The following is a 25,394-nucleotide window of genomic DNA, read 5'->3' as shown; positions in this document are numbered from 1 at the left end:
TCCAAGTCTGACCTTGCCCCTAGGTATTCCTGCACCATGTAAATCAGACGCTGGCGATGATTGCTGGAACCGATCATACCTTGGGGCTGCGGACTAAAAAATTGTCTGAACGCATCGGTCAGACGGCCACCTTCTCCACCGCTCCTTCTGATCGATGCCTCAGCAACACGTTGTCTAGGACCAGGAGTTTGTAAACTCCCAGTCTCTGGGAACGCGTTGCACAGACCTTTCTGCAAGGCCTCCCGGAGATGTCTCATCCTCTGCTCCCTCTGCGACGGCAATATAAGGTCGGTAACCTTACCCTTGTACCGTGGATCAAGGAGAGTGGCCAGCCAGTAATGGTCCCTCTACTTGATCCAAAGAATACAAGGATCCTTCCGCAGGCTTTGCAGGATCAGGGAGGCCATGCAGTGTAGATTAGCTGAGGCATTCGGTCCGGAGTCCTCTGGGTCACTAAGGACAACATGATCCGCAGCTACCTCCTCCCAGCCACGTACATGTCCATGGGTTTCTTGGGACTGTAAATCATCCCTACAAGACTGCTGCTGCTGAGTGCCAGCCTCCACCTTCATGCTGACACAATCATCCTCCTCCTCATCCTCTTCCTGTGTGATGGGTGGGACAGCAGGAACACGGTCTGGATAAAGGGGGCCTTGAGAGGCAAGGAAGTCCTCCTCTTCCTGCCTCTGTTCTGCCTCAAGTGCCCTGTCCATTATTTCACACAGTGTATGCTCCAACAGGTGGACAAGAGGTACAGTATCACTGATGCATGCACTGTCACTGCTCACCATCCTTGTGGCCTCCACCAACGGTGACAGGACAGTGCATGCATCCCTGATCATGCCCCACTGGCATGGTGAGAAAAAACTGAGCTCCCCTCACCCTGTCTTGGTGCCGTAGTCGCACAGGTACTCATTGATGGCCCTCTGCTGCGTGTGCAGGCCACTGCAGCATGGCCAACGTTGAGTTCCACCTGGTGGGCATGTCCCATATAAGGCGGTTCTTGGGCAGGTTCAACTCCTTTTGAAGCTCAGCCAGCCAAGCACAGGCATTAAATGATCGGCGGAAATGCACACAGACTTTCCTGGCCTGCTTCAGGACATCCTGTAAGCCTGGGTACCTGCCTAAGAACCGCTGCACCACCAGGTTAAGGACGTGAGCCACACAGGGCACATGGGTCAGTTGTCCCTGTCGGAGGGCGGAGAGGAGGTTGGTGCCATTGTCGCAAACCACCATTCCTGGCTTAAGCTGGCGTGGCATCAACCAGCTCTCGGCCTGCCCCTGCAGAGCTGACAAAATATCTGCCTCAGTGTGGCTCCTGTCTCCCAAACAAACCAGTGCAAGCACGGCATGGCATCGTTTTGCCTGCGTACTTGCATAGCCCCTTGAACGCCTACGGAGCACCGCTGGTTCTGAGGACAGAGCACTGGAAGAGGCCATGGAGGAAGAAGAAGAGGAGGGGGTGGAGGAGAGCGATGTGTCACAACCAGTAGTAGCATTTTGGAGGTGTGGTGGCGGAACAACCTCCAACACTACTGCACATTGTCCTGCATCCTTTCCAGCTGCCAGAAGAGTGACCCAATGGGCCATGAAAGACAGGTAACGTCCCTGTCCATGCCTTCTGGACCATGAGTCAGCGGTAATATGCACCTTACCGCTGACCCCCCTGTCCAGCGAGGCAAGGACATTGCCTTCCACATGCTGGTAGAGAGCCGGAATCGCCTTCCCTGAGAAAAAGTGGCGTTTGGGGACCTGCCACTGAGGAGCCACACATGGTAGACTCAGCCCCCTTTCGTGAGTTTGTACAAACTGAAAAGGCAGCAGTTGAAGTGCTAGCAATTTAGCCAAGCTAGCATTCATCCGCTGGGCATGTGGATGGCTGGGAGTGAACTTCTTTCGACAGTCCAGCAGCTGGGGCAAGGAAATTTGCCTGCTATAATCAGACGTGGGTGTACTGCTAGCAGAGTGCCCGGAAGCACTTGGCTGTGACACACCTAATTCTACACCTTCATTCCTCTCAGAGCAGGTTTCAGAGAGGACTGAAGGTCTAGTGGGGTTGGAAATCCCAGCTGATGAGGAGCAAGGAGAGGTCCGCTTTGTTCTTTGGTGTGGGTCTTTGAGGTACGCTTGCCAACGAGCTGCATGGCAGGTCAACATATATCTGGTCAAGCATGTGGTGTCCAAGCAGCTGATGTTTTGGCCACGTGAGATACGCTTGAGACATATGTTGCAAATAGCAGCGGTGCGATCTGATGCACTCATCTCAAAAAAGGCCCACACCAAAGAACTTTTAGAATAACGCACACTGGCAGCACCCTGCACAGGCGGAGCTCAGTCGGTGTGCTGTCCCTAAGCTCCTCCTCCCTCCTACCAGGCACCCACGTGGAGTCAGTGCCCTCATCATCCCCTCCCTCTTCACCGCTGGAGCAAACCTGGCAGTATGCTGCAGCTTGTGGAACATGACTGCCGGATTGCTGTCCTTCTTGAGCATCCCCTCTCTCTGCGCTCACGCTACTGCCTTCCTCTAGCTGAGTATCATCATCAGAGCCTACAAAACACTGGGCATCCTCCTGAAGCATGTACCCAACACTGTGCTCAAAGAGTTCAGGGGACTCCTCAGGAGGACGTGGTGGGTTTAGGGAAGGAGTCACTGATGATGACATTGAGATGAGGGAAGACGATGCGTTGGCATCTGCTTTGCTAGTACCCTGAGCCTGGGTGAGAGAGGATGAGGAGCATGAAGAGGGCTTGGTCATTCACTCTTCGGCATGATGCGGCTCAACGCGTTCAGCTGCTGAAAAGAAGGACAAGCGTGTCTCATGGCCACGTGCTGATGATGACGATGCACCGCGTCCACGACCAGCACTGTTGTCTTTAGACACAGAGCCTGCTTGCCCTCTTTTATCGGCTCGCGCCTGTCTGCCTCTGCTTGTTGGCCTTCCAGACATGGTAATGGCCTGAAGGGATATGGGAAAACAAGCAATTGGGTAGTGTATATTGTGCTGGAGGCACACAACACGCACTAACTCCTGCAGATGGCTCAATTAGAGAAGAGCTATATAGGTGGATATAATGGTGTATAGTGCGCTTAGGGCACGCAGACAACATGCACAATCTCCTACAACTGACTGCAAGCTCTATTACAGAAGAGCAATATAGCTAGCTATATAGGTGGATATAATGGTGTATAGTGCGCTCAGGGCACGCATACAACTCCCACAAACTCCTGCAGATTGCTAACAGCTCAATTACAGAAGAGCAAGAATGCAAAATCGGCCGATAACGAACGGTGTATACTGTGTTGAAGGTACACAGAGAACACCCACTAACTCCTACAGACGCCAACACACTACACAAGGCCGCCGCGTTGGCGGCCTTATATAGTGTGGGGCGTGTACTACACAGCCTGAGCTATGATTGGCCACAGGCATCCTGCCTGTGGCCAATCATGGCTCTCCTCGCTGCCGGCGCTGTGATTGGCCAAGCATGCGGGGTCACAGTGCATGCTTGGCCAATCATGAGCCAGCAATGCACTGCGATGGCGCAGTGCATTGTAGGCCGTGAGCGCCACACGAATTTGGCGCGAACGCCCCATAACGTTCGGTATTCGCCGAACGTGCTAACAGCCGATGTTCGAGTCGAACACGAAGCTCATCCCTACTTGCCACTCACTCTGCACTCTCGGGCTGGTTATTGATGGTCTGCAGGCACCTGCAGATGTTACAGTACATAAGAGCACTTCAGATCTAGATCACTTTTTCAGACTAGAGCCTCCTTAAACGTAACCACAAGGTGATGTGTATTGCCATCTGCATTAATGATGCATGCACCATTGGGGGAGACCACAGCAGGTTGACCTTTAGCTGTTTCAGGGTAGGCAGTTTTGACAACTTGTTTATACAGGCCCTTTTCTCTGACTTCTTTCATTCTTCCTGCATTAACTCCTCCAGTTCAGTGAAGGGAAATAAGTACCTTCTAACCTTGTGGAGATTTTCCTCCACCTTACCCCTTGCAAAAGGCTTTTGGACAATCAAAGCCTGTGGCCCCTTTACTGCCTTCTTCCTCCAACAAGCTTTCAAATCTGGACACCACCTACTCTGGTTGGAAGTGATAAGCAATCCAGCCACTGACTGGGGAGTACAGGCTTCATGCGTAAACTCCTTGCCTGAATCTTTACTCAAAGCCACTACTTTCCAGACATCCCCTTTGTCAGTTGTCGCTTCCACCAAGCGAACTTGATATACTAGCTTGTCAGGCAGACTTTCCACCACAAATGCAGCAACCATTAGGGCTGGTAACCTATGCTTTTTGTAAAACTGAGAGCAATAATAATGAAATGCAAGATGATGAACTTGATCAACATTGCCTGGATGTCTGCTCTTAGAGGCAACTTGTCTTGACTTTTAGAGGGCTCCCTCCATCTTGATGCCCTTACAGGGTGAAGATATTGGCTCTTTTTTACATTCTTTACTACTTATCTAAATCCATATACTTTAAAAGCAACGGGTGGTCTGACTGGGCAGCGTCCCCCATAGAAACATGACACAGTGATCGAGAGAAAGCATCGAGAAGGGGATAGTAAGGTGAATGCCATAAAGCACACAGTGAACCCAGAGCAACATTGAGAAGGAGCGTGGAAAAGCCCAGGTGAATGCCATCAAAAAGCAAAAAACATACCTTCAAACAATGACCACACAAGCATCCAGCATGCATGAGTAGAGAACTACACCATGTGTTGCCCAAAAATGCTATGAAACCATTTAAAACTGTCACATTTTGCCATTAGTGATGAAGTCAGTGCCTGAGCATGCTCAGATCACCATCTTGGAAAAGGGCTAGCCAGGAACTGGCAAAGGAGGCTGCATCACTTCCTGCCTTTAATGCTCAGAGTGTACTTGCACTGCTGCAGCCATCTTTGAAATATCAAATGCCCATTAAACAGAGAAAAGAAGTGAAAAGCATATGGAAAGCAAAAGGGAAAATGCTGTCACTTATGTAAAAGCTTGTTTAACCGCTTGCCGACCAGCTGCCTTCATACTGCGGCAGGTCGGCATGATCCCGCAAGCCATAGCTATATGTCGACTCTTAAGCGGGATAGCACATGCCTGCTGCACTGTGGGGGTGCAGCTGCTCATGGCCGATGGTCGGGGTGACCACCGGCCACAAAAAATCGGGGGCACAAGAGAGAACAGGGATGTCGTGTGTGTGGGGGTAAACACACAAATCCCTGTTCTGTGAGGAGAGACAGATTGTGAGTTTGTAATAGCTCCCCCTACAGTTATAACACAGTTAACCCCTTCCCTCTATAATGGAAATTTATAAGTTCTGTATAGAATTGTATTCTATTTTGTATGTATTGCACAATGCCCTCACTGTGCACACGGCACTAATAATATTTTCAGTACATGTTTTGCATTCTTTCGAGTCCTGATTAGAATTATCCTGCCTATGTAACACCCCTTGTCACCATAAATGTACAATTGTAATATTAATGCGATACCTACGTAATCATGTGTATAAAAACCTTCAAATGCATCATAATAAAGGAGAATAGTTATATGGAAAGATGCTGAGCGTATCTTTTGTGTCTGTTCCCTACTGCAGTAGTTCTTAATTTGGAACCACTAATCAATGAGGATAGGAGTTGCCCATCTATAAAATATCTTGTTTGGTTATAGCAACGCAATGCCATATTGCAAAAAATTTACCAGTTACTTACCGGTAGCTGTCTTTCTGGGAAATCTTCCAGGACGGCACACCTGAGAGATGAGAGGCTCCTCCCTACAGGAAACACAATCAATCGACAGCTGTTTTAAGTCCCCACCCTTCCCCTTGATCCTCAGTTTGTAGAGAAGTAACTCCTGAACCCAGTTCACAAGGGAAATCATTCCTCATAGGCACTCACCTTCTAGTGTTCTACAATTTTCCCTCCTCCAACGGGTGGGAAGTAGGCCTGCCGTCCTGGAAGATTTGCCAGAAAGACAGCTACCGGTAAGTAACTGGTACCTTTCTCAAGTCATCTTCCAGGACGGCATATCTGAGAGGATAAACAAGTACCTCAGGCCTACCTTAGGGTGGGGCCACTGCAAGACCCTCTTGGCGAACCTTGGTTCTGCAGTGAGCTTTACCTCCACTCCATATGCTCATATGCTTGATGAAGGTATCTTAGCTGGATCATGCGGCTGATCTGCAGGTCTGCTCCACAGATGTCCCTGCCCTTTCCGCTTCGGATGCAGTATCTAGGTGGAATGGGCTCTTAAAGATGGAATCAGAAAACATGTTAAACTTATAGGTTAGCAATGTTGCCTGTCTCACACATCTAACAACCATGGCCTATTGTGTCTGTAGGTGCTACTTAGAACTAAGTATACTGCTACTGCTCACTAAAAAGATAAATCAGAGACCTGTGTTGTAAGACAAGGACACTACATTAATCAATAAGAGGGCCTGTCTTAACACTACCCTGTTCAGGAAAATAAAGCTGCAAAAAAAAAAAAAGGGGGGGGGGGGGCCCTGACAGACAACCTTTTTTGTTCCTTTTTATCTTTACGTCAGCAAAGACTAAAGGGAAGCCTACTTAAGGGTAATAGATTAACAGAAGCTTGATCCCTGGGTTTAAGGCATGCCCAATCTATGGCTTTACTTATGCCTGAGATCGGGTATACATCTTTATACTTCAGCCTCAGGCCATAATACTCCTCTGAACAGAACTCTCCAAGTTCTTACTAAACAGGGCAATTCATTATCCCCTTCCTCCAGTGTCCCATAACCCTACAGGGCTTCAACCCTAGGAAATGGTTCTGGCATCCCTGAATGTAAGGGGTCAAGGTTTTCTGACATGTGGCATCTGCAGCCCGAACTCCTGGCCCCTCCATGGAAAAGAAGGCTGAATGTGACTAGCTAAACTGATATATCAAATATGGGAAGAGACCCAAATCTGAACCTCAATGTAGACAAACAGTCCTCACAGTCTGGGTTTTCTGATGTGCTGCCAAGATGTAAAAACATTAAGACACAAGCAAACTTTAAATGCTGCGTATTTCTGAAGTGCAGCTAGCTAGGTCATAACTGATATATAAATACAGAAAGGACAAGAACCCCGTTACCGTTGTGTTTTACTGATGTACAGCAAAACAAGGCTATAAATAAAGACAGAAAGACCCAAACTTCTATGTTGCATATTTCTGACAAACCACCAAATACAGTTATAAGATCAATATGAACGGGGGGAGGAGTCTGTGATGGTGCGTGTCAGCACCTAGCGTCCTGGTGTGCTCCATGGCCCCCACCGTTCGGAGAATGCCGCTGAGTGCGGCTCCCTGCTAATCCCCCCCCTGCCGGCCTCCTTGACTCGATCCTATCCCCCTCAGGGAAACGAGGATTTTCCCCCCACCTATCCTCCTACCTCCCCCCTCTGTCTCTCCCCCCCGGTCCGGGATAAGCATCAGCACTCCGTGTGACGATTCGGACCTTTAATGGGGTCCGTGGGGCTCCAGCGGGTGTACGGACGTGTGCCGGCGTGACCGGTCTACTGGATCAGCGGGCAGTGCAGGGCTGCGTTTTGGAAAACTTCGGTATACTTCGCTAACCCTCGGAAAGCCTGCTGTGAGTTACGGACGCCACCTACTGGACAAAGCAAGATATAGCTCCCAGGACTCAGGAAGGTATTGTATTGTATTGCACTGACAAAAAGGCAGAAATCTAATGAAGGTCAGTAAAAAAAAAAAAAAGGGGGCTGAATCTGAATGAATCTGAAAGAAAATGTTGAATATTTGAAGGCTAAATATATTATATAATTATAACAACAAGATAAACCTCACTACAAAGTAAACGGTAAATAGACGGAAAAAAAAAAAAAAAAAAAAAGTTAAAAATATATTGTACCATAATATCCGTTAAACAGGGGAATGCTTGGAAAATTTACTTGTAAGGGTCAATACATAAGCAGGAACATACAATTTCTGTGGCGTAACATCAGTGCCAAGACAATTCGTAAATATAGTGATAAAACTATTTCTCAGCAGTCACGGGAGGCTGTCGATACCCCAGGACAATAAATAAATTAAAAAAAGGGAGAGAGAGAAAAGGGAAGAGGAACACACATAATAATAGCAATAAAAGGTGTTCAACTATTGCTGAGCAAGATGAAGGGAAAATCAGCAAAAGCAGGGGCCACCCCAAAATCCCCACGCCGGAGCTTAGTAGCCAGTCCAGGTGCAATGAATAAATACGTTACACAGACGGCAGCCATAGAGAAGCAGCAATTAGAAAAAGCTCAATTGCAATACACAAAAACTCAACAGACAGAAACCAGTGACAAAAGGGAAAGAGAAAAGAACAAAAAGGAGAAAAGAAAACATCAAGCGCTAAATAGCTCCGTACAGGATCTAGAAATATTGGCTGATGTCCCATTAGAAGAAGGACCAAGATTAACAACTGAATCTGATTGTATGGTCGAACCCTTAATAATTCAACAGATACAGCAGGATAACCTCCAGGTTTTGCCCACTAAAGAGGAGATGATCTCCATGTTTGCAGCTCTGGAAAATACCATGAAAGCCGAAATGGAAAGATTACACAAAAACCTTGGTCACATACTTGAAAGGGTAGAAGAGGTGGAAAAAACAGTGGAAAAAGAAACGAAGATAATAAAGAACCTGGAAGCAGAAATACAAAACCTAAAAATAACACAAAAAGATCAAGCATACAAGATCGAAGAACAAGAAAATAGACATAGAAGGAAAAACCTTAGAATACGTGGGGTGCCAGATGCACAACGTGAGGATCTGACAGAAATAATTATGAAGATCTGTAATCCCTTAATGAATAAAGAAATAACTAATGAGATAAAAATAGTGAGGGTGCATAGAATAAGGAAACCTAAGGGTCTCCCACAAGAAATGCCACGCGATATCATAGTGCGATTCCAAAATGAAGAGGAAAAATATCAAATATGGAAGAATATAAGATTAAAAGCACCTTTAAGATACGAAGGAAAAGACATTCAAATATTCCAAGATTTCTCACAAGAAACTCTGAAGAGAAGAAGAGCCCTAAAACCGCTATTGACAATATTGGTAGAGAACGAAGTGCAGTATAATTGGGGCTTTCCTGCAAGTTTAATAGGGAGAAAAAATGGTCGGATAGCAAGACTGAGATTTATAGAAGAAATCGCAGAATTTTGTGGAAAATTGGGGATCCCGGTCCCGGGGGGGGGGGCGGAGGGGGGGAGGCGATGGGGGTGGGGGAGGACGAAAACTGGTCCCGCCCCTCTGTGCCTGGGGAGGGGGGGGGGAAGTGAGATAGAGAGAGATGTAAATTAGTGGAGGAGGGAGTTTTAGCCTGGTGGGACGTTTTTCTTCTTTGTTCCGGCCCGGTCCCCTCCCCCTCTTCGTTGGGGGGGAGGGGGATGGGAGGGGTTGGGTTAGGGGGGGTCGGAGGGGGGGTGGTGGGGGTTGGGGGAGCCCCTAATGGGCGTGATAACCACCTTGCCAATAGAAGGCGAGATGGGTGATGGCACCAAGTACATATAATGTCAGAAATCAAAATAGCAACATATAATGTTAGAGGAATGAATTCTCCAAAAAAAAAAAAAAATATACTAAGGGAGATAGAGGGATACTCTGTGGATATCGTGTTTTTACAAGAAACGCACCTGACGCTAGATTTATGTATTAGATTAAACACACAGAAGTATCCAACGTGGTATTACGCAGATACCCCAACAAGGGGCTCCAGGGGAGTGGCAATTGGGATCTCTAAAAAAGTCAAATGGAAAATGGAAGAAATAATAATAGATCCACAGGGGAGGTTTCTATTTGTAAAAGGATGTATAGAAAGAAATAGATATACATTAGTAAATATATACTGTCCCAATAAAGGCCCAAAAAAATATCTGAATAAAATCCTGAATAAATTAGATACACATAAACAGGGTCATATAATCCTGGGTGGGGATCTAAATTTTGCCATGGATCCGTATATAGATAGTACTTCACGGGGTATGGTACATGAAATTAAACAACATGGAATCTTAAAAAAGAAGATGGCCCAGCAACAATTAATGGACACGTGGCGAATATTTAATATGGGGAAAAAAGATTACACATATTATTCCACAGTACACGACATGTATGTCAGATTGGACTACATACTCGTTGACCATGAATTATTAGAAAACATACTAGAAGCAAAAATAGGATCCATAACCCTCTCAGATCACGCACCGGTAATAATAAAATTAAAAGATCCAGGAAAAGAATTTAGTAAAGGGATATGGAGACTTAATGAGTCCCTATTAGAAAACGTGGAAACAGAAAATATCGTCAATAATTAAACTGAACAATACTTTTTATTGAATGATTCGGAAGAGATCCCAAGGGCTACACTCTGGGAGGCCCATAAAGCTTTAATTAGGGGGAAATTAATCTCTATAGGGTCCTGGAAAAAAAAAGAAAGTGAAAAGCAGCAAAATGATTTAAAAGAAGAACTATATTTATTAGAACAAAAACATAAGTCTCATCTCGATAAAAACATATATAAAGAAATAATACATAAACGTACCCAATTAAAAAACAGAATGGAACAAGAAGTAAGAAAAATCTATAAAAATGTAGCAAGAGAGAGATATATGTGGGGAAACAAGACGGGGAAACATTTGGCCAGATTGGTAAGAGATAAAAAAGCTATTAACTACATAGAAAAGATTAAGAACGCGAAAGGCGAAATAAAATATAGAACATCAGAAATAGCAGAAGCGTTTAAAACATATTATGGCGCCCTATACTCAATTAGGAGCAGGGAGACAAAGTCAAAAGGAGACTAGAAAAATCAAAATACAGGAATACCTGAAGGAAATAGACCTACCAAAAATAACTCCAGAGATGGCCAGAAACTTAGAAGACCCGATCACCCCAGAAGAAATAGAGAACGCACTAAAGGATATGCCCAATGGGAAAAAGCCCAGGACCAGATGGTTTTACCATCAGATATTATAAAAAATTTAAACAACTGGTCCCCCAGCTATGTAAATTTTGGAATAAACTGGTAGAGGATGAGTCCATGAGAAAAGAATCACTACTAGCAAATATTACCCTTATACCAAAACCCGGTAAAGATCCTTCGATCTGCTCTAATTATCGGCCAATTGCGTTGCTGAACACGGACACTAAATTATATGCAAAAGTATTAGCAACGAGGATAAAAAAACTACTCCCAGAAATGATTAATGGAGATCAAGTAGGGTTTGTCCCAGGAAGGGAGGGACGAGATAACAGCCTTCGAACGCTGTTACTAATGGGGAAGGATGGAGAAACTAAACCTCCAATGATATTGGTTTCGATTGATGCTGAAAAAGCCTTCGATCGAGTAGATTGGAGTTTTATCATGGAAACACTACAGACATACGGCTTTGGGCCAAAAATGATGAAATGGGTGAATAACTTATATATGTATCCATCAGAGTGGGGGTTAATGGGAGTATGTTGTCTGCCTTTGATATGCATAACGGTACAAGACAGGGGTGTCCCCTCTCGCCTTTACTATATGTGATAGCTCTGGAACCCCTATTAGCAAAAATTCGAAATAATTCAGTCATAGAAGGAATAAGAATGGGGGGGGAAGAACATAAAGTGGCGGCATATGCAGACGACATACTCCTATATATGACTAACCCCCAAACATCGTTATCAGGTCTGATAAAGGAGATAGGAGATTACGGTGCCCTCTCCAATTTTAAAATAAATCCATTCAAAACTGTTATTCTGAATATCGGCTTAAACTCGCAAGAAGAATTGACACGGCATAAATTCCCTTTTACATGGGAAAAAAAAAGAAATAATATACTTAGGGATTAAAATAACAAAGTCAATTCAAGGGTTATATCAAGCTAATTATATCCCGCTAATAAATGAAATCAAGGAGTTACTCACAAAGATGAACAAAGGAACAATATCCTGGATGGGAAGAATTAATGTGTTGAAGATGGTGGTATTACCAAAAATTACATATAAAATGCAAATGCTTCCGATAAAAATACCAATTAGTTTTTTTTAATATAATAAGAGCGTTATTCTTAAAATTGATATGGCAAAACAAAAAACCTAGGATAAAATATAATTTATTAACAAGGAAAAAAAACCGGGGAGGAATGGCACTACCAGATATACACAGATATCACTTAGCAATCACTATATCGAGATTGGACGAATGGTCAAACTCAACCACTAAAAAGAAATGAGTAAAAATGGAGGAGATATTGATGGGGTCACAATTACAAAAAAATATTTGGATTCCACCAAACTTTAGAGCACTTAGTAGTAGGACACACGAAATCACACTAACGACACTGAAAAAATGGGACACAATACAAAGTAAAAACAAATGGCAACACAATTCACCCCTAATCCCTTTAGAGGGCACGAGTTTCTTTACACCAGGACACGATACTCCATTAGGGAAACAAATGAAGGACTTACAATTAAAAGACATTATAAGGGAGGGGAAGTTAATGTCAAAATTCGATTTAATGATGAAGCATAAATGGCAAAGGTTAAAAGATTGGGAATATCAGCAGATTCAGCACTTTGTGAACTCCATCCCAAAACCATTAAGAAATGAAAGTAGTTTAACACTAATGGAAAAACTATGTACAAGGAAATCAGCAGTTAAGCATTGTGTCTCACAGATATACGATGGCCTTTCTGAACTAGAGGGCCAAGGAAATATCCCATCTATAGTCAAATGGGAGAAAGATCTTGGCTATAGAGTGGATGAGACCCAAATGATTAACTCGATATATGATTCCATATATGATATAAGATCAATTGAAGTAAATTACAAATGCTTAATGAGATGGCACTTAACACCAGATAAATTACATCAAATTGATCCCTCCAACTCCAAACTATGTTGGAGAAAATGTAGTATACCAGGATCAATTTTTCATTTTTGGTGGGAATGCCCAGTAATAAACCAATACTGGAGTAAAATAATAGAATATATAGAGAAGATAACAGGGCAAAAAATACCTTTATCCCCAGGGGAGTGTTTGTTCTTGGGAGTAGAGGAAAAGAGGAGTAAGCAATCCAAAAGAAGAACAAGAAATTCATTAATACCCGTCCTACTTAATGCTGCAAAAGCCATAATACCAAAAAATTGGTTACAGGTGAAAGGACCCTCGATAAGAGAATGGATTAAAAAAATTTAATACATAAATAATATGGAGTATCTAAGAAAAATGGAGGAAGATAGAATGACACAATTCCGTAGAACATGGGAAAAATGGAGAATATTTAAAAAGACGAAGCATTATACACAAGCATTAATGGAATGAAGAGCTGTGGAGATAGGGAAGGTTAACAGATAATTAGAGAAGAGGGAAGGGCGGGGGTGGTATAACTGAATTAAATAAAGAATAAATTACTAGGACAAGGCAACAACTATATGAGGGCAAATATAATTTAGGAGATGATAGTTTTACTCATTGTTTTTTCTATTCTCTTTTTTTTTCCTCTTAAAATGTATATGGTCTTCTCTTTTTAATGGATAAACATTAAACTGATATAAGGTATAACGAGAAGATAAAAAAAAAAAAAAAAGAAGAGATAGTGAAAAGAAAAAGATACCTTGCCACAATGATGTTAACAACAAAGATTAGGATTCTGAGAGTCAAACTGATTAGAAATTACTAATAACAAGAATCCTACCAAGTGGCAAAAAAAAAAAAAAATAATAAAATAAGATCAATATGAACACCAACTCCTGTGTTGTGCATTTCTGCTATGGCACAGGATAAAATATGGAACACAAGACAATCCTTTCTGTCATGCACTTCTGTAGTGTAGTTCAGATAGAACCAACACTGAGAAAGGACACAAGCAACCCGAAGCATTGTGTTTTTCTGAAGAGCAGTAAGGTAAGGCAATATGAAACAGAAAGCACCAACAAGCTTCAATCTTGAGTATTTCTTCTGTGCAACAACATAAAAGCAGACACTGAGGAAAAAGACAGACAGCTTTTACAGCTGCAATCTTTCTGGTCTGCTGCAAAAAATGGAGTTACGTACCGGTAACATCCTTTTCCAGGAGTCTTTCAGGACAGCCACCTTTGAGAGACACTGGCTCCTCCCCTCTTAGGAAACACCGCCTTCATTTTCATGATTTAAGCCTCCTCCTCCCTTCGTTCCTCAGTTCTTCCAGAGTACCTCCGGCCAACTGGGGAGACACAAGAACACGTCAAACAAATAAACTTTTAGTCTTACCTGACGGTCTCATGTGATGAGTTCCCGATGATCTGCAAAAAACCTGGGTGGGAACCGGTGCTGTCCTGAAAGACTCCTGGAAAAGGATGTTACCGGTACGTAACTCCATTTTTCCCCAATCGTCTTTCAGGACAGCCACCTTTGAGAGGATAAGCGAGTACCTTGTCTTAGGGTGGGACCTACTGCTTGCAGCACCTTGTGACCAAAGGGCTTGGTCTTTGGCTGAGAGAAGATCCAATCTATAGCGCTTCACGAACGTAGAAAACTTGAACCACGTTGCGGCTCTACAGATCTGTTCAGGAGACGCACCAGTCCACTTTGTCTGCGGAGTTGCCGCTGTCCTGGCTGAGTGTGCTTTAATTCTAACTGGAGGCTTTAATACCCCAACCACGCAAGTCTGCCCAATGGCTGACCTTAACCATCTGGTTAGCGTACGTCTAAAGGCTTTGGAACCCTTCCTAGCCCTTGGAAGTAACACTAAAAGTAAATCAGACTTCCTGAACTGACTTTGTGCAACCAAAATAATGAAGGACACATCTTTTAACGTCCAATAAGATGTGTTCCTGTTCTCTCACTGGTTTTGAACGAAAAATAGGCAGCATAATCTCTCGGACTCTGAGGATTAGAGACTACCATTAGGTAAAAAGGCCAGAATGGTGTTAAAAACTGAATGGTCTGGAAAGGGAGTGCCCTAACAGAAAGGGTTTCGAGTTTACTCACTTTCCTTGCCGTAGTGATTGCCATAAAAAAACAGTTTTGAGAGTAATCAACCATAACAAGCCAGATTCCAATTGCTGAAAAGGTTCTTTGTGAGAACCTGTAAAACTAATGAGCGACCCCGACTGGGGAGGGGACGACCAAAGGCTTGGTCTTTACCTACTTAAGGCTCTAAGAACCTTACTATACCAAGGTCTGATATTAAATGCCCTTCCAGGAATACGCTAAAAGCGAAAACCTGACTCTTCAATGTTTATGGGGCTAAACCTTTATCTGCCCCTGACTGCAGGAACTCTAGAATGGCTACAAGGCTGTGCACATTGAAGGAGTTCTCTGAGCACCAGCTGTTGAACCGCCTCCATACCTTCAAGAAAATGGTCTGAGTTTCTATTTACCTGCAATTCAGAAGAGTGGCTATTAAACAGTCTGAGACCCCTTTGCCCTTCGGCAATTCCTTCTTAGTAGCCAAGCTGCAAGAATCCACCTGGGGACCGCAGATTGGACCCTGGGAAAGGAGACACTCTTAGACCGGGAAAACCCGGGGGGGTTCCACTGACAGGCCCTTCAGAATGGAGAACCACGGCCTCCTGGGCCCAAGAGGTGTGATTAGAAAACAGGTAGTAATCTCCACCCACCTCTTCCCTGACCCTGCAGGAATCAGAACGGGAGGGGAGAAAGCATAGCACTTAGAGAAACCCTAACTCTGTGCTTTAGTGTGTCTGCTCCCGACCTCCCCTCTCCCCTGTTCATGGAACAGGAGATGGCTTCCTTTGCGTTTTCCCTTGAGAAAAAAAGAGGTCTATCCAAGGAATCCCCCAACTCTGGGTGATCCTTTCGAAAAACCTCCTGCTTGAGAACCTGGTTGCTCTGAGGAAATCTAATATCAGAATTTGCTCTCCTTTCAAACAGATCACTGGAAAGACAGGATTTTAATATTCGGCTCATCTGAGGATGGCCTTCGCTAGGACCCATAAGGATCCGCTCCAGGAGTCCACGTCCTGTCGACGTAAGCCACTGCCAAGGGATTGTTTCCATGACTCTTACATGAAGTCTCCAGAGAACTCTCTGAAAGATCCTGAGAACCAGATCTACTGTTCTCAACTCCCTCCAATTTGAGGATCTCTTAGATTCCTTCCTCTCCCAGGTACCCTGTACCAAACAGGAGTCTAGGTGTGTACCCCAACCTAAGCCGTTCGTATCGGTTGTAACCACCCTGGATACTGGCAAACTCCATTCTAGGTCTTGTAACAAACGTGCTCCCTTTCCCAAAGGGACCTCTTTACCTGAGTTGGAACCGAAACCAAAAAGTCCCAAGACCCCTGACTGTGGTCCCAAACCTTCAAGATAAATAGTTTGCAGAGGACGGTAACATGACCCCGTCCACTGAACTGCTAGGAGCGTGGCTGTCAGTAAACTCAACCTGCCTGAGTTTTTGACGGTTGCCCTGGAGAAACAACAGTGCTAGGTCTATCTTCTGAATCTTCTCCAAGGAGGGAAGACCTTTTGTTCTGTTGAGCCCAGCACCTACCCCAGGAAGGTGACCCCCTGGTAAGGAATTTAAGTTGGGTTTCTCTAGGTTCAGAGGCCAACCCAGGCTCACCAACAGGTCTTTTGTTACCTGTGGATCCCAAATCGACTGCGTCAGAGAAGGTACAAACAGGAGAAGATCGTCAAGACACACGATCACCGAGACTCCCCTGAGACGCAGGAATGCCAGAACTTCTACCATCACTTTGGTGAAGATACGAGGAGGAAAGGGATAGCCCAAAAGGGAAGTGTTTTGAACTGAAGGTGTAGCACCCCTACAGAAGTTATCACTGCCAGCCTCAGGAAACGCTGGTGGTTCTCTGGGATGGGAATATGCAGGTATGCATCCTTACTATCCATGCCCTGAAACAGTTTTGGTGGAAGAGGTGCCCTCACCCAGTGACCAAAACCAACAAAAGCAGTCTGTAGGTGACTAAGACACACAGACGCTTCAGGTTCAGGATGAGCCTGAACTTTTTCCAAAGGCTTGTGAACCACAAAAAAGTGAGAATAGGAGCCCTTCCTATCTATCCTGCTGGGACCTGTATTACCACTTCCTGTTCCTCTAACTCCTGAAGAGGAAAGAAGGGCACATTTTGGCAGCTCAGTGACAAGGAGTCTCAAACAGGGGGGAGTTCTGAAAACTCCCAACGGTAACCTCTTCTGATGATCCTCATCACAAACTAATTGGAGGTGATCATCTCCCACTGGGGGAGGAAGGCCCCTTTTTATATATTTCCTCTTAAGGGAAACGGCCTTTATCTTATCAGCCGTGCGATCTCGCACTGCTTCAAGACCTGGCCAAAAACAGCAGGTCTCCAGTAAAAAAGGATTACACAGAGCTTTTGCATTGGACGCCTTGACCCCCTGCCATGTCTTCAGCCTTAAGGCCCTCCAGGCTGAGTTGGTCAGAGCCGAAGATCTTGCATACATTCGCCTGGATTGAATCGAAGCAGCGTATGCCAACTCCTTAAGCAGCGTGGGAAAGGAGGATAGAAAGTCTCCTCTGCCGTCATTGCTTCATGCATTAATCTGGCTAAGCCGACACTTCATATTATGAGCCACCCCTGTGGCCGCTATGGCAGGCTTAGATATTTTCTTAAGAGAAAAAACCCATGCATCCTTCAGAAGGGAGTCCATCATTTCAAACCATAGGGTCTGAAAGTATTCCCATGTCCCCGAGGACAGGTCAGTATGCCTGGACATCTGAAGAAAGGTAGCCTCTAACCTGGGAGATTCTATTCCAGACAAGAGCTTCCTCTTCCGCCCAAGAAAAAACCTTTGTTTTAATGCACCAGAAAAGAAAGGTTTTCCTTCGGGACCCCGCCATTTCTGATGGCATCGATCAAGATGTCATGAACCGGGAACACCCGCTTCCCCCAGGCCCTAGTACATCTGATCGTGGGGTGACAATGCCTTCTTTTTTTTTTTTCTTGTATGCCTAAAGTGGTATGAATAGCTCCCAAGAGCTTATCCACTTCATCCAGGGGGAAGTTTACATCGTGAGGTTCTTTTGGGTTCCCCACCCAAGCCCTCACCATCAGATTCCCTTGAGAGTCTGAACGGCACTGTCAACTTCTTCCTCAACTTCCTCTCTGGAACCCTCTAGACTCTCCCTTAACCTGCAGGAGGAACATCCATCGGGTTAGGTGGAACACTCTGCTGTGCTGGTGAAAGAGTGCTCTGGAGCTGAGGCCACTGGAACTTTCACAGAAGCCGCCAGATATGCACCGTGTTCTGCTGCCTGTTTCCTGATGGCGCTCAAACAGGGACCTGAACCCTGAACCCTTAGGTTAAAGGTCTGACTGAGCTATCCGGTGCTTCAATACACTCTTAACCAAGTGCTCTGAACCAGGGATTCCCCCAAAGAGGCTCTATATGAAGGACGCTCCCTCCTAGAACCAAGGGGAGATTTGCTCATGTCCCCTACGGCACCTGGTATTCCCAGGTGGTCTCCCATCCAGGTACTAACCAGGCCCGACCCTGCTTAGCATCCGCGATCAGACGAGATCGAGCGCATTCAGGGTTATGTGGCCGTAGGCCTCTGAGACATAGAGATAAAAGAGCAGCATAAAAACCTAAAAAAAGAAACACCAGCACTACTTAAGAGGACCACCGGGAGTGCCCTCCCCTAGGATCAATCTCCATCTGGATCCCAGACGCACTGCCCTTCCCCCCCGACCACCTAGGGGGAAAAAACACCAGTGGAGCTACTGGTTGTAAGGTAAGGGAACCCCTCGCCAGGGCTTTTACCTTTGAGTGGCTGGTGCCGTTACTCCTGGAGCTCCTGAAGCCACTGCTTCGGACATTCTCCTGTTGAGGAAGAGTGGTACGAACGTGCCTCCAAAGCTACCTGTGCAACTTAGAAGAGAGGCTGCACCAGCCGAACGCTTGGTCCTCCTTCCGTCCGCGTCCGGAACCGGAAGACGCGGGTTCAACAAAGACGTCCGCCCCCACCAGAACTGACGTCGCCCGTCATCTGGTCCGGCCTCCAGCTCCAAGCCGACTGCAAACACAGGGGGACCTAGGACGTCCTGTTGCAGCGCCCCACTGGGCGAAAACGAATGGATGGACCTCCCTAAAACTTCCTGCTTTCCCCAAGCGAAGATTAGAGTGCGTGTAAAAAAGGTCAGTACAAGAGATCAGCTCCCCAGCCAACCGGACTGCCTATCCCGTTGAAGCACCCTCCTGCGGGCGAACGAAGGGATGAACCTCTAAAGACTTTCTGCTTTCCCCAAGCGAAGTTTAGAGTGTATGGACAGTACAAAAATTCAGCTCCCCAGCTGACCGGACTGCCTATCCCGTTGAAGCACCCTCCTGGGCGAACGAAGGGATGAGCCTCTAAAAACTTCCTGCTTTCCCCAAGCGAAGTTTAGAGTGTATGGTCAGTACGAAAATTCAGCTTACCAGCTGGCCGGCCTGCCGAAAGACCGATAGACGATCAGACTGCCGAGTGGGGCCAGAGCTCCGCTCGGATAGCTTCAGTCTCTCCAACTGATTCAGCTAAGGTTCCTTAGCGGTGTCTCCCCACCGGAGGAAACACCATAACTGAGGAACGAAGGGAGGAGGAGGCTTAAATCATGAAAATGAAGGCGGTGTTTCCTAAGAGGGGAGGAGCCAGTGTCTCTCAAAGGTGGCTGTCCTGAAAGACGATTGGGGAAATAAGACAATAACGCCATGATGAGTATTGCTGCTGTGTAGCAAAACCTCAACCAGAAGGGACATATAAGCTTAGGGCTCCCATACCCGTGCGACCTAACCTGCAACTTGGGACTGCAAGACACATGAGAAGTCATACACTATGACTTTCAATGGGTACCATTTGTGTCTGTGCGACTCCAGCAGTCCTCAATTCCTGGATCCACAGACCTCAAGATTACACAGGTTGCAGGGAAAAAAAAATAGCAATTTTCAGGTCGAACAAGTGAGGGGTCACCAATGCTGTGACTCCCTGGAGGAGTGCAGCCAACAACCCCCTGCTGTGTATCCCTAAGATGCAGAAAGGTAGATCAATAAGAAACACTGCTCACTGCTGTGCCTGATATAAAAACGATAAGGCAGTAAATATAGGACATACAAGACACAAACATTCAATCTTTGTGTATGTCTGATGTGTAGCAATATACCAATACTGAGCAGAGATGCCACCATCCTCAATGTGTCTCTCAGCTGAGCAGCAAAAACAAAAACAGAAAAAGACAAGCAACCTTCACTGCTGTGTCCTTTCTGATATGCAGCCAATAAGGCAGTATATGCAAGACATAAAGGACAGACAACCTTCAATCTTGTATATGTCTGATGTGCAACAATATAACAATTCTGAATAGAGATAGCACATCCATATTGAAGCCATTTGGCCTTGCGACAACATGTCAAATCGCATAGCTAAAAATCGGCATGCCACCACTTTGTGGTGCTACACGGATTACCAAAGGCATTATATGTACTACACCTGGCAGGGGTTCAATTTGTATTTCTGCTATGTAGCCCAACAAATTCGAACCATCAATTTTCACTGCTGCCTTTCTGATAAGGCAGTAATACAGGACACAAAAACCTCACAGACCTTAATCTTGTGTATGTCTGATGTGCAGCAATATAACCATTATGAGGAGAGATGTCACCAGACTCAATGATGTGCATTTCTGCTGTGCAGCACAAAACCAGAAAGCACAGACCACCTTCAACGTTGTATTTTTCTGATCTGTAGCCAAACAAAGCAGTACCTTTAGGATATAAAGGACAGCAAACAAGCTTCAGTGCAGTACATTTCTGATGTACAGCAATATAGCCCTTATGAGAAGAGATGTCACAAATCTCAATGTGTAATTCTGCTGTGCCACAAAAACATCCCAGCAAGGACAAACCTTCACTACTGAGGTCTACTGGTGTGCAGCCAATGAGGAGTCATGGTCTATCCCTTTATGAAATAACCAACAGGCAATTTATTTCATAGGCATAGCCTGGGCTGTAGATACTAAACCTTCACCACCAGTGAAGGAACAAACCCTAAAATGGTTAGACACCCTACTATAGTAGTTGTTGTCCTACCTTACCTCCATAGACTGAGCAAACGCTAGCCAGCTCATACCCAGGGGTGGGACTGATTAGCAACTAAAGTCTCAATGAGCCCAGCCCTAGAGACCAATTTAAGACAGCCTCTAGAAGAGGTGGTTACCAATTTAGCCTGGGGGTAAATAGCTACGTGCAGGCTTCAAACAAGCAATTATGTAGCTCTTGCATAGGTTTGCACAGAAAATCCTTAATTAAAAGGATGTAGGAAGCAATCTATGGTGAATCACCTTTAGATCTGCCACTGAGTGGATTGTAGTCCAAACCAACAAAAAAGTTTGTTCTTACCTCCTACACTATAACCAGTGTAAAGGTGGAGTGGGAGGTTGGAGCTTATGAAAGTTACCTATAGCAAGCAACCCCCAAAAGGAGGATCTGTCACAAGGGAACCCCTACTGTGCCACATAGAAGCTTGGTCCCTGCCCATCCTTGAATGTTAGGTCAGCTTTTAAAGCGGTAGTAAACCCGCAATTTTTTTTTTTATTTTGTTAAACCTGCAAAGCAAAATGCATAATGAGCTAGTACGCACCGCATACTAGCTCATTATGAAATACTTACCTTAGAACGAGGCCCCGACATCTGGCCCGATCCACGCCAAGGGAGCTGACATGCTCCCTCTGCGTTTCTTCCGGGTATCGCGGCTCCGGCGCTGTGAGTGGCCGGAGCCGCGATATCGGCACTCCCGCGCGCATTTCATTCCGGCCGGCCACTGCCAGATTTTCAGGCCGAGAATCCCCTTGTGCGCATGCGCCGCTGCAGTCAGCGGCGCATACCGAGGGGAATATCTCCTAAACCGTACAGGTTTAGGAGATTTTTTTTTACCTACAGATAAGCCTCATTATAGGCTTTCCTGTAGGTAAAAGTTAAAAATTTGGGTATACAACCACTTTAAGCATCATGAAGCAACTTCAGATTCCTAGCAGCTGGGCTAATAGGGCCGGTAACCTAGTGCACCTGCTGACCAGGGGAGCTTCTGAATCCACCAACCACTGCCCAATTAATAAATTGTTCAGTGGTATACCTGGCCTGTACTTTGTATCTACCAGGTCCCCTCTGTACGCTATATTCATCCCTACTAATGTGCCACAACTGGGCATGTAAGGAAAGGCTGGCAACCTACTGCTGCGATAACCACAGTGTCTCTGCTGTAAGAGGGAGCTGTGGCTGGTGGTTTTAGCAGTGGCGTCTGGGCTATTTGTATCCCAGCCCCAGGTTCTGCACTGCACCAGTCACTATATACACGGGGAGGGGGGGGGGGGGGGAGCAATGGCCTACCTACCTCTTTCCCATCTGAGGTGGTTTAGGCACACTTGTTCCTCTGCACCACCTGTCCACCATACAGCGTCTCTGATGCAAGAGGGAGCTGCGGCTGGTGTTTTTAGCAGAAGCTTAAGGGCTATTTGAATCCAGACCCCAGGTGAAATCTCAAATGCCCAGAAACCCTCTGGCTGGAATTGGGCATTTGGCAGCTAAATTCCCAAGGCAAAGGAAAGTAATCACCATTGTCGTCTTCCCCTTTTTGCCACAGCCAGCGGGCTTGCTTTTCCATCCTTATGGTCCACACGCAAGGAGGATAGCCGCCAAAGTGTCCCCCCCCCCCCCCCAATTGCTGTCCCCATAGGGAGTTGCAAGGTTAGGCTGTGTCCTGAACTGTACCAGTCAGTATATACACATGGGGGGGGAAATGCCTACCGTTCCTCATTCCCATCTGAGGTGGTTAAAGCAGACATCCACCGTAGTGAACTGGTGCCTCCTCGCTCTAGCGAAAGGAGGATGTGGGCGCCTGCTCCTACTGACTCTCAGCCTTCCCTCCTGGGTAAGAACGCCGCCGACATTTTCCCGAAGTTTGAAAATGACGTGAGTGCTTGTTGCCGCGCCCTCTCTGGCAGCCCACACAAGCTACCGGGGACACGCTCCCCCTGGAAAGAACCGATGGCCAGCACCCCCGTCTGAACAGCCACCTGGACAGGTAAGGAGGGGGGAGACAGGATAATGGCCCCCAAAGTTCTGGGTACACCACAGTACCTAGGGTCCTTCAGCTCTCAGGGGGGCTCTTCCAAATTCTGCTGCCCCCCTTGAGGAAAAGATTCGGGAACCCCCAAGGAAGGACAAGAATATCCTACCAGACCCAGAGGCTTTCCTAAGCTTGTGGTCTGGCTTCCAGGGGGAGACCACCAGCCCCAGGCTTCGGGTCATTTGGAAAAAAAAAAAAAAAAAAAGTTTCGCTGTGTAGGGAGAAACACAATAAAAAACTGAGGATCAAGGGGAACGGTGGGGACTTAAAACAGCTGTCGATTGATTGTGTTTCCTGTAGGGATTAGCCCATCATCTCCCAGGTGTGCCGTCCTGGAAGATGACTTGAGAAAAATGCTCTGGTCTTTGAGCAATCAAATCTTCTGGGGCTGAAGTGGTTAAAGCAGAACTCCGGTCAAAAAAAATTTTTTCCCCCCCATGTCCTTGTTGATCTCCTACCTTCACCAACTTTGCCATCCATGTTCTTCCGAGCTCTGTAGTTCCTCTTTAATAGGCTGCTGAACTTGCTGAAAAAACGTTATTGCCTGGTGACACCCTGTTTGTAAGACCGCTGGCTGCTATCACTCCCATATGCTCTGCCAGCGGTCTGACAGGCCCAGTTGTAGTCCTCTGAAAGCGAGCAGGGAGTTTTTATTTCATGTAGTGGGCAAAGGGGCGGTTTCACAACCGCCCCCCCCCCCCCAGTCTGTGCCACCCATGGAGGAGGTGTCTTCTCTCTCTCCTCCTCCCTGCCAGCAATCTGCCCCTCCACTCCGCCTGCTATCTCTGTGCAGAGCGGGTATTTTTTTTATCAGAAATCACTTGTATGACACAACAGGGATGTCGTGCTTTGTCAGATATAGTATTTGAGACCGATTGCTGATGTCCTGCCTCCTGCCGTTATTGGCACAGTGCGCTGTCACCAATGGGGGATTTTTTGGAAATGCCGGAGTTCTGCTTTAAAGCTTTCTTTGACATGCCTGCGCCACCAGAATAGGGCTCCAACCATATAGCTCATAGAGGCTGTATAGCAGGGGTGCCCAACCAGGGGCCCGTGGAGTACTCTGATGTGGCCTGCGACCTCCTACTCTGGGATGGAATAGAATAGAATACTGTTAAAGCTCAGTCTATTACTAAAATCACAGTGTATATATGGGAATATCTGTTCTGCAGTGGTTACTGGGCTGCTTTCAAACTGATCCGCAGATACAGAGCAGTGCACCTGCAGGGTTACCTGCACTGAGCCATAGACTTCTGTTATTACCTGTGAGTTTGAGCTTTCTGAAAAGTGCACCAAACCTGCAGAATATAATAGAAGTCTATTGCAAAGTGCAGGAAAGCCGAAAAGGTACACGAGGTGCAGAAAAACCGCATTGCATCAGTGTAAAAGCAGCCTTGGGCCCCTTTCACACGATTAGTCTGACCCAATTGGACCCTCCATTCACCTCTAAGTGGCAGATGCAAACCGACTTGTGTCCTACCCCCAATACGATCCGCTAAAAAAAATAAAGAGTTTAGTGGGCTGTATCTATGCAGAGCGGACACGGACCTGCATGCTCTGCTCATTGTGGCCCACGACCAGTTACTAAGTCGCTTAAGTGGCCCTTGTGCTTCAAAAGGTTGGGTGCCCCTGCTGTACAGGAAGGACTTCCACCCAGGAAAGGCTGACAAATGGTAAGGGATACCTCGCGATTCCAGGGCTATTCAGGTGAGGACAAAAAGGAGAATGCTGTGAGCCGGATTTGTCTTTGATTTATAGTTAAGCAGCCCTATCAGGTTGTGGGGGTGGAGCCACAACCCACTGTATGCAGCCAAGATACACCAGGAAATATATTTACCTAGAAAAATGGTGATGTGTTCAATACTTATTTTACCCGCTGTATGTGCAGTGGCAAAAGGGTTAGCTTGAATGCCTACACACCACTAATATATGTCATTGCATGGCCAATGTTTGTGTGGCGGCATGCCGAGTTTGGGTAGCCAGGTCTGTCTACATTATTCACAAATCTATGTGTATGACTTTTGGCAATTGTGAAGGTGTGATTGGAGCATATAGGTTGGGAGGGTTCCAGATTAGGGCATTTTTCCCACTCCTGTATACCGTTTTTTTCCCCCCGTGTCAAAGTTGTTACAGAAACAGGGTGTGCCTGCTGCATCCTCAGTGACCAGTCTGTCCGCTCTGTGGAAACTGGAGCAGACATTGATGTGTGATCTCCCACTCTGAGTTGATCCCCTTCTGATCAAAACGGAATCTGCCTGGTGTGAAAGGGGCCTCATTAAAATGCTTCACCAACCACAAACAAAC

At 46.0% G+C, this 25,394-nt stretch overlaps 1 pseudogene; it reads right to left on the bottom strand.

Moving 5' to 3' along the window:
* Positions 1–18,427: 18,427 nt before the first annotated feature.
* LOC143986380 (5S ribosomal RNA) lies at positions 18,428–18,546 on the bottom strand (annotated as a pseudogene).
* Between the last annotated feature and the right edge of the window lie 6,848 nt (positions 18,547–25,394).

This window comes from Lithobates pipiens, unplaced genomic scaffold, assembly GCF_037356315.1.
Source record: "Lithobates pipiens isolate NorthernLeopardFrog02 unplaced genomic scaffold, aLitPip1_a1.2 Scaffold_16, whole genome shotgun sequence".
Lineage (NCBI taxonomy): Eukaryota > Metazoa > Chordata > Amphibia > Anura > Ranidae > Lithobates > Lithobates pipiens.
This window is presented reverse-complemented; position numbering and strand designations above follow the sequence as displayed.